The sequence below is a fragment of the Lagopus muta genome, chromosome 6, assembly GCF_023343835.1.
Source record: "Lagopus muta isolate bLagMut1 chromosome 6, bLagMut1 primary, whole genome shotgun sequence".
Taxonomy (NCBI): Eukaryota; Metazoa; Chordata; class Aves; order Galliformes; family Phasianidae; genus Lagopus; species Lagopus muta.
In genome coordinates, this window is record NC_064438.1 from 7,821,027 (window position 1) to 7,829,025 (window position 7,999).

At 52.1% G+C, this 7,999-nt stretch overlaps 1 protein-coding gene across 7 annotated transcripts in view; it reads right to left on the reverse strand.

Annotated features, from left to right (window-relative positions):
* Window positions 1-3,503, reverse strand: part of TEAD1 (TEA domain transcription factor 1) — a 144,604-nt gene extending 141,101 nt beyond the window's left edge. For 5 of the 7 annotated variants that reach the window (XM_048948781.1, XM_048948777.1, XM_048948776.1 and 2 more), the window contains exon 1: window positions 3,291-3,503. The gene's annotated coding sequence lies outside the window, so the exon portion shown is untranslated. Of the gene's footprint in view, window positions 1-2,762; window positions 3,150-3,290 lie in introns of those variants that run through there. The other 2 variants (XM_048948778.1, XM_048948780.1) reach the window with 2 other exon arrangements.
* Between the last annotated feature and the right edge of the window lie 4,496 nt (window positions 3,504-7,999).

Here is a 7,999-nt window from a genome sequence, read left to right on the forward strand (position 1 = left end):
ACGTCTAAAGGGCCAATTTGCACCCCGACTACAGCCAACTCAGTGCCTTCTGCATGAAGTCAAAGTGCTAGCCGGCACTCGCAGCAGGCAGCCCCAAGCAGCCAGCCTGCACCTCGTGTGTGCACATGCTGTAAGAGTACAAATGGAACCAGCAACAAACTTATAACAGAATCGTGCCTGTAAGCTTCAGATAGATCAGAAGTGAGACAGCAAACAAGTCCCCTTACCAAAACTTGAGGAAAGCACGTAGATGGGATTTGATACTTTTTAAAATCAAAGATGCAGAACAGCAGCCGTGTCCTTCTTTAGGCATCAAATATCATGCTAACCACGTACATAAAGCATACACTGTAAATATCTTCGTATTTGATCCCGTGAATGTTTATTCGTATGAGTCATCTCCGTCACTTTAACCTGAGGAAGGATTGGATCGAACAAATCTTTGCTTTCTGAGGTAAGGGCGATCGCTTCAGAATGATGGGCAGTTTTTAAACCATCTCTGCTAAGATACAACAGGAACATTAACTTCAACAAGAAGGAGTGGATGGAAAAACAGAGATGCACGCGTGTATTCTGAAGATATCTCACAGACACACATTCAGAACCGTACGCAGTATCTTCGTGATTCAGAAACAATCTTCTCATAAAATCAGGTTACTTCTACTAAAGTTATTCCAACAGCGTAACCATGCTAGTTACACATTAAAAACTACAGTTATGTCATAACACACAATTACATATTTTTACCTTTCAGTTTTTATTAAACAAAACATGCCAGAATGTCTCTGAAGCTCCAGAAGCCCTTCTCACACTTGTGCCTGCACTATATCTTTAACGTTTGCTGACAGCGTTATCTTCGCGGGTCATTTAAAAAGAAGGAGGAATCCTTTCTTCCTCTGCATGTGACTTAACCGAGCTTAACTTTTTCAGGCGTGGCCAAACAAAGCCTGAAAACCGCTTGAGCAGTACCCAACAGCAGGGCACCATCCAGCACCCCACCACCAAGCCACTTACAAGTTACCCCAGGCACATCACAACGCACTATCTTTTCTCAGCTGGAGACTCACGAGGGTCTGGCTCATAATTAAGTTTCTGCTGCTCTTTTTTAACAAAACAGCTTAAAAAATAAATAAATAAATAAATAAAAACTCCTTTAAGTAGAGGCTGTCTTTATTAAGACTCATATCAAATCAACATTTTTCCCCCGCTTTTCTGCTCACATACATTCCGCTCAGCACTGAATATAAAACCATAATTCCACTCGAGAGCTGTTGCCAGACTCTCCTGTGTGCAGAAGCAAATGAGATTTACTTCACCAAAGCAGTGCATGTAAAAATCGATGCTCAGAATACACCTAACATGTGCTCAGCAGCAAAGTATTTCCCAAAAAGTATTTCTGGACTTCTAAGAAGGAAAACAAAAAGAAATCATTAGCAGCCAGAATTTCTGCTCAGTCAAATGATAGAAAGCTGCACAGACAGACACAGCACAGTTGCCCTACGGAGCTAACAGCATGTAGCGCCGTGTGAAAAGGCACTGTTTGGGCACAGGGGCAGAAAGTAAATGCGGCCTGAAAGCTGACCTTTGGTCAAAATCACTTCACAAAGTCGATTTTAAGAAGTTTTGAGCTTAGAATGGAATCCACACACAAAACGTTCCATTCTGCGCTTTAGGAACATTCACTGTATTAATTCCTGCATTTCTGTTCCCAAATAAAGCGTGCGCCCACACGGATAACTACGCACACACACAAACACGCCACCCCCCCAACAAGTAATTTAATCTACAGGTTTGTGTCATTCTTGATAGCCCCGTCTTACCGCGGTACAACCCAATCTCCCTGTAACGGTATTCCCCAACTATTTATAGAGACAGAACGCACCGCGCATCACACACACGTTCCCACTCCGGGATCGTACATTAATTTCAATTAAGCCCTTAACGTAACTGTAACCACGCTCGTTTCCGCACTCGGCTGCAGGTACCGCCCGGCCGACCGTTCCCTACGAGCTGCCATCCCGCAGCGCTTTGCGCTGCAAACGCTCAGCGCGCCACGACAACGCCGGGAGCATTGACCGGCGCTCGGCCGCCCGCCTCCCAGCGTCCCGCTATCCGCTCGCCCAGCTCCGTCAGACCGCTAACCAGCCAACTTTATCGGCGCCGAGAGAAAGCAAACAGGCTCCCGCTCGGCGGCACTACGGCCGCGTCGGCACGCGGCCGCCCCAGGGCTCGGCCGCGTGGCTTCCCGTCGGGAACGGCGACGACCCGCGCCCTCGGCCTCGCCCCGGGCGGCAGCGCCGGAACCCCGGGAGTGCGGGAGGCTCCGGGGCCGCTCCTCGCTTCCGCTATCTAAGGCGGCCGCCGGTTTCTCACAAGTTAGCAGCATTCCCGAGGAACGCGGCCGGCCGCCGTTTCATTGTTTCCGAAGTACTTCGACCCCGTACCGGCGCAGCCTGACCGCGTTCCGGGCGGAGAAAGCGCGGCCGGGGAGCGCCGGGCCGAGGTGGGAACGCGACTCGGTAACGGCGGGGAGCTCCGCCGAGCCCTCTCCGACCCAACCCTCCCCGCCGCCCTCGTTCGGCCGCCGAGGGGCCATTCCGTCCCGTCTCTGCCACAGAAGCCGCGCCGTCCAACTTTTCCCTCCCCCTTGGAAGCGCACTTCCTTTGAACGCGCTCCGTCTGCGAACAAAGGCGGCCCGGCCCGGCCCCTCCGCAGCTCCCGGCACAGCCGCCCCGCGGGTCGCGCTCCGCGCCGCTCCTACCGGGAGCAACTTTTCCGGGCACGGCCTCCTCGGCTCTGCCGCGACCGCGACTTTGTCTTTTTTGGATACAACGTTTCTGCTGACTCCCGAAAATTTTCCACTCGAACGTACGACGAAGCGGCGGCGGCGGTGGAGGAGACGCGGCGGCGAGAGCGGCATCGCTGCCTCCATCCCCGAGGGGCTCCGCGGCCGGGGGCTGCGGAGCGCGAGCCGCCAACTTCTCGCGGATAAATAGGTGCAAAGCGGCACGGAGCGGTGCGAAGCGGCGGTGTGCGTGTGTGTGTGTGCGTGTGTGTGTGTGCGCCGCTGGCGCGCGGTGACTCAGGCGCTAAGTGCGGGCGGCAGCCGCCTGTTGCAGCTCCGGCCGCGGCCCCGCGGCGGCACGAACTCGGCGGGACGCAACTTCTGCCCCCGCGCGCGGCGGCCCCCGCCCGCCTCCCTTCCTCCCTTCTTCCCTCCCTCCCTCGCGCCCGCCCGGCACCTGCGGGGCGCCGGCCCCCCGCACCGCGCCGCCCCGGCCCCGCTTACCTCCGCGCACCGCCGGCGAACTTCGCCCGCCGCCCCCCGGGCCGCCCCGGCCGTCCGCGGCCCCGCGCCTGTTTTTTGATCCGCCGCTCGGCTATTTATACCGCGGCGGTAGGTGGCCGCGGGCCGGCGGACGGAGCCCTCGGAGGCTGAGTTGCTGCCCGGCCGGCGGCGGGGCGGGCCGGGCTCCCGGCCGGGCTGCGCGGCGCCAGCGATGCGAAGAATGCGCGGAATGAGGGGAGGAATGAAATGAACGCGGGAGCGGGGCGGCCGCGGGGCGGAGCGCGGCCCGCCGCCCCCTGCGGCCGCGGGCGGGAGGGAGGCGGGCGGGGCGGCGGGCGGGGCCTCCGCGAGAGCTGACCTCATAGGGGAGCCCGCGGGAGGGGCGGGCGGTGCTGCGCGCTGCTGCGCGCCGGGGGCCCCTGCTGGGGTGTGCAACAGGTCCTGCAACTGCGCGTTCCACGGCGTGCCGTGCCGTTGGAGCGACAGGTCCCGCGACGCCGTGCGAGGGAGGGAGGGAGGTCCTGCAGTGCGGAGTGCCGTGCTGTGCCACGGCGGTCCTGCAGTACTGTGCATTGGAAGTCCTACGAGAGGTCCTGCAGTGAGGGTCCTAAAAAGCCGTGTGCAACATTGCACAAGAGTCCTCCAAAGGGGTCTGTGATGCTCTGCACCCGTGGCCTTGCAAAGGGGTTCACAGTGCTATGCAACTCTGTACAGTTTTGTAATGGACTTGCAGTGGGGTTGGCAAGGGAGTGTGCAGCGGGGCCTGGAATGGGATTGCAGCGGCGGTCTCAAACATTTTGCAACGGATTATTGCACTAAAGGTCTGCAATGCCCACAAGAGCTGACCATGCTTTGGGCCCTGGTAGTAGTGCAAATCCACCAACCCTCTCCAGGTGAGGCACAAAGGCTGCTGCTCAGCCAGACCTCTGCCAGGCCCTGAAGCTCCAACCCATGCCCCAGGGTTTCCTGTATCTCCAGGGCCTGGCTGAGCTCTGCTGCTCAAAGTAGCAGGGCAGGAAGGCTTCATGCACACCCCAGCCTCAGTCACACCAGACAGAGAGTGGCCACCGGTCACAACCCCTCCCCCAGCCTGGCCTCGGTGCCAGGTGCTATGCTGAACCTTCTGCACTGCTCCAGCTGTGAGCCTAACTGCCATGAGCCTCTCAATATACTTCCCACATCTGCACCAGCCATGCCCCAGAAATGCTCCTGAGCATTATTACAAGGCACGTCCCCTCCTGATAACAATCTGATAACCTCATGGAAATAATCACTGTGCTGGCACAGCTGTCGTGCCTGGGAAAACTTGTATTTGCATAAGCAAAAGGGATAACTGGACACCTCCGTGCCTGTTTGTCAAATAAATTGCCTATTTTGATGTGCAAACATACATTTCTATCATTTCTACCCATGTTGGAAAGTTTGCCCGGCAGGAAAAGCGCTCGTAGAGATGGCAGGAAAACCACACGACAGCCACAGCAGCACCATGTGTGGGTGCCATTGGGCAGCAATAACACACTCACACCACAGGTGGCCTCACAGCGCACCCTGGCAAGGGCTGGCAGATCTCACAGCACGTACTCTGCCTGCTACTTGTGTATGATATCATAAAAAGATGCCCACTGTGTCTGCAAACAGCACAGACGTGCTTGTTCTGTGCTCCACCAGCAGCAGTCTCATAGGGCAGCCGTGCTGGTAGCAACCACCATGTTAGCCCATGACTGATCCAAGACAGACTCTTGAAAATGGGCCACTCGTCTTGCAGCTCACATAGAAGCTGCAATTCTTGTTTTTACTTTTGTGTACCAGGAATGGCATGCATTATGGGCCATGCAGGAAGTTGCAGAGTTCCCACTAATCGCACTAATGCTACCCTATGGAAATCTCCTTAAACCCAGCCCTATAGAAACAGTGCACAGCAAGGAATAATATCAAGCAAAGTCAAAGTTTGAGCAGGTGTTGGTCAAAGAACTGGGAGAGCAGAAGAAAGAACATGGTTTGGGCTGTTCTTTTCCCCCTGCCGTTCCATGGTGGCTGAAAAATTTCTTTTGAAAAGCCAACTATTATAAACCCCCTCATATACACATAGAAATGGTTTTTGCTCTTTTCCTCCTTTCCAAACAACTCTAACGCTACTGTCTAGTAAGTATCTAAGTGCCTCCATAACTTGTAGTTCAATCACCATGCATAAATCCATAGGAAAGTCACAGTCTTCTGAGTGTGCCCAAACCATACCAACTCTGTTCCAAAGCCAGAGCAGACAAACAAGACAAAACATTGCTCCTCCTGAAAAACCACAGATTTCTTAATGCATGTCAGCAGACTTAAACTGGAGATAAAACTCAGTCCACTACATTTACTGCGTGCACAGAAATGTGGAAGCACTTTATACAAACAGGATTTTTTTTCCAAGAGGCCTGTAACCGAAGTGCCAGTACTGCCTCCAGCTTCTATGCCTGTGCAAAACCCACCATCTACCACAGCTCTGTGCACAGAGATGGAGAACGGCAGGTTTGGAGGATAATGGACAAACAGAGTTTGAAAACATCTTACCTTTAGCAGCTCTTGCAACGGATGAACATTTGTTTGATTATGCCCTCCTAGTGGAAAATAAAAACACAGTTTGTTTCTTCGCCCATTGTTGTGGATAAACATGAACAGAACTTAGCCCAGTTGTAGCTGTTTGTCCATATCTGCAGACCAACAGCTTTGTAGCTCTTTTGCCATTCAGACCTCTTTCAAGAGGAATAATTATGTTTGCCTGCTGCCTGCACATTTTGTTGTTAGCTGTGAGCAGCTGGGACAGCTCACAAAACTGATTAGTTCTGACTCAAACTCTGTACACAGGTGTTCTCATAGGCAGCGAGGTGCTCAGGGAAGAATGAGGGTCACCCATTCGCACTATATAAAAGCTCATCCGCAATCCGCAGTTCCCACGTGAAATCCTTGCCCTGACAGGTAACTGTACCATTAAACTGCAAAACCTGAGGCCAAGATGGACAGCAAAGCAATGTGGGGACTGGCATGGCAATGTAGGGAATGGCACGGGCTGAGTGTAAGCCTGGAGACCTCCAGAAATAAACAACAGCTTCTGAAAACTGAGGCAGGGAAACTCTGACAAGTATCGATCTTCCTTGCAAGAGGCTCATATATCCTGTGGGCTGTCATTTCACATCATACCAAACCAGAACAACAGTGGCTTTGAAACATACATACCTGGAATCCCAGTGCATTTCCAGCAGAAGAAAGTCATGTACTGCGGAGACAGAGGTCTGTGTGCTCTGACAGAAGATGAGTGAGGAGGGACGGGTTGGTGTCCTGCAGCCTCTGCCTTTGTGTCAGCAAGGGGTCCTTCAGAGTCTTTGTGAATGAAGGAAGAAGGGATACTGGAGGCACGTTTGTGCGCAGAGAGCTTGCTCTGGTGAAGCTGCCTGCCTCTGGGTGTTGATGAATGGCTTCTTCAGGCACACAGGTGCGCTGAGAATTACAAAAGCTGAAGAAAACAAAAGGACGTAGGGACATGCCTGGACAGGGACATTTCCTGGGGACAAATGCTTATCTTGGCTAGCAAAGAGAATTACAAGTGTGGAATACAGGAATGTAGATTAAGACAGAGAAAGAATGAGCTTCAAGAGGGCATCAATACAAAGGCTTCAAGGAACAAGTGTGGGGAAATAGACACGGAAAAGAGAAGGAAGAGGGGGGGAAATATTTGCACCTATCAAAGGAAAGCAGAAAGAATATAAAGAAAGTGAAAATAAAAGGGATATTAATGGAGAAACCCGACAAAAGAAAGGAGTAAACAGGAAAGCCCTGGGAGGGGAGTAGGGGGAGTCTGTAGTGTAGGAGAAGAAAGTAGGAAACAGCAGCAGTAGGAGGAGATGGCAACAAGGAAATGGGAGCGGTTTACAAACAGGAGGAGTAAACTAAGGAATGGTAGAAAATGTATGAATAGACTATAAAGGTCTGCAGTACCACCTAGGTTTGGATTTGTCAGCAAGAAGTTTGAGTGCAAGTCCTGCTAAGAGCTGGGAGGAAACAAGTGTGAATACATTTAAAGATGAGATGGAGGCTGGATTGAACCTTGCACATGGGAACCACTGCTGTCTTCACTGAGACCAGTGATAGCAGAGGCATTAGGGAGCACAACAGCAGAGCTGTTGTTCCCTTCAGTCTTTCTCATTAGTTGTGCCAAGTACAGGGCACATAACTTACAAGTCCCATCCCAGCTACACTGACAGATGATGCTTTTAAGTCTCCAAGAGATGAAATGGTACCCAAGGACACGCAACAAACAGAATAGCTCACCTATTCCTCGAGTAGCTTGTTGACAGGTGAAAACAAGATGGACTTCACAAAAATGAGATCCAGAGGCCATTTCAGACTTGTAACGAACATCCAAATTTGACAGTGCTTGGATACAGTATTTTGGCTACAAGCACTAAAATAATTCTAGAACTTTGTAGTTGGATTGCAGTTTGGGTTAGGAAAACTGCTAAGCTCAGGAAATACTTAAAAGTAGCACATAGATTTGGGTTAATCTATAGCATGTAAGGAATTAAATACCCAAATCACTGTGTTGTTGAACATGCCAAGAAAAACACTATGGGGAAGCTGTAATGCAATGGAACAGAGCTCTCCATATTATAAATCTAGCTGCTGGGCTTTGCAAAGCACCAGACAGTGTAAAGAATGAAAACAAATAACAG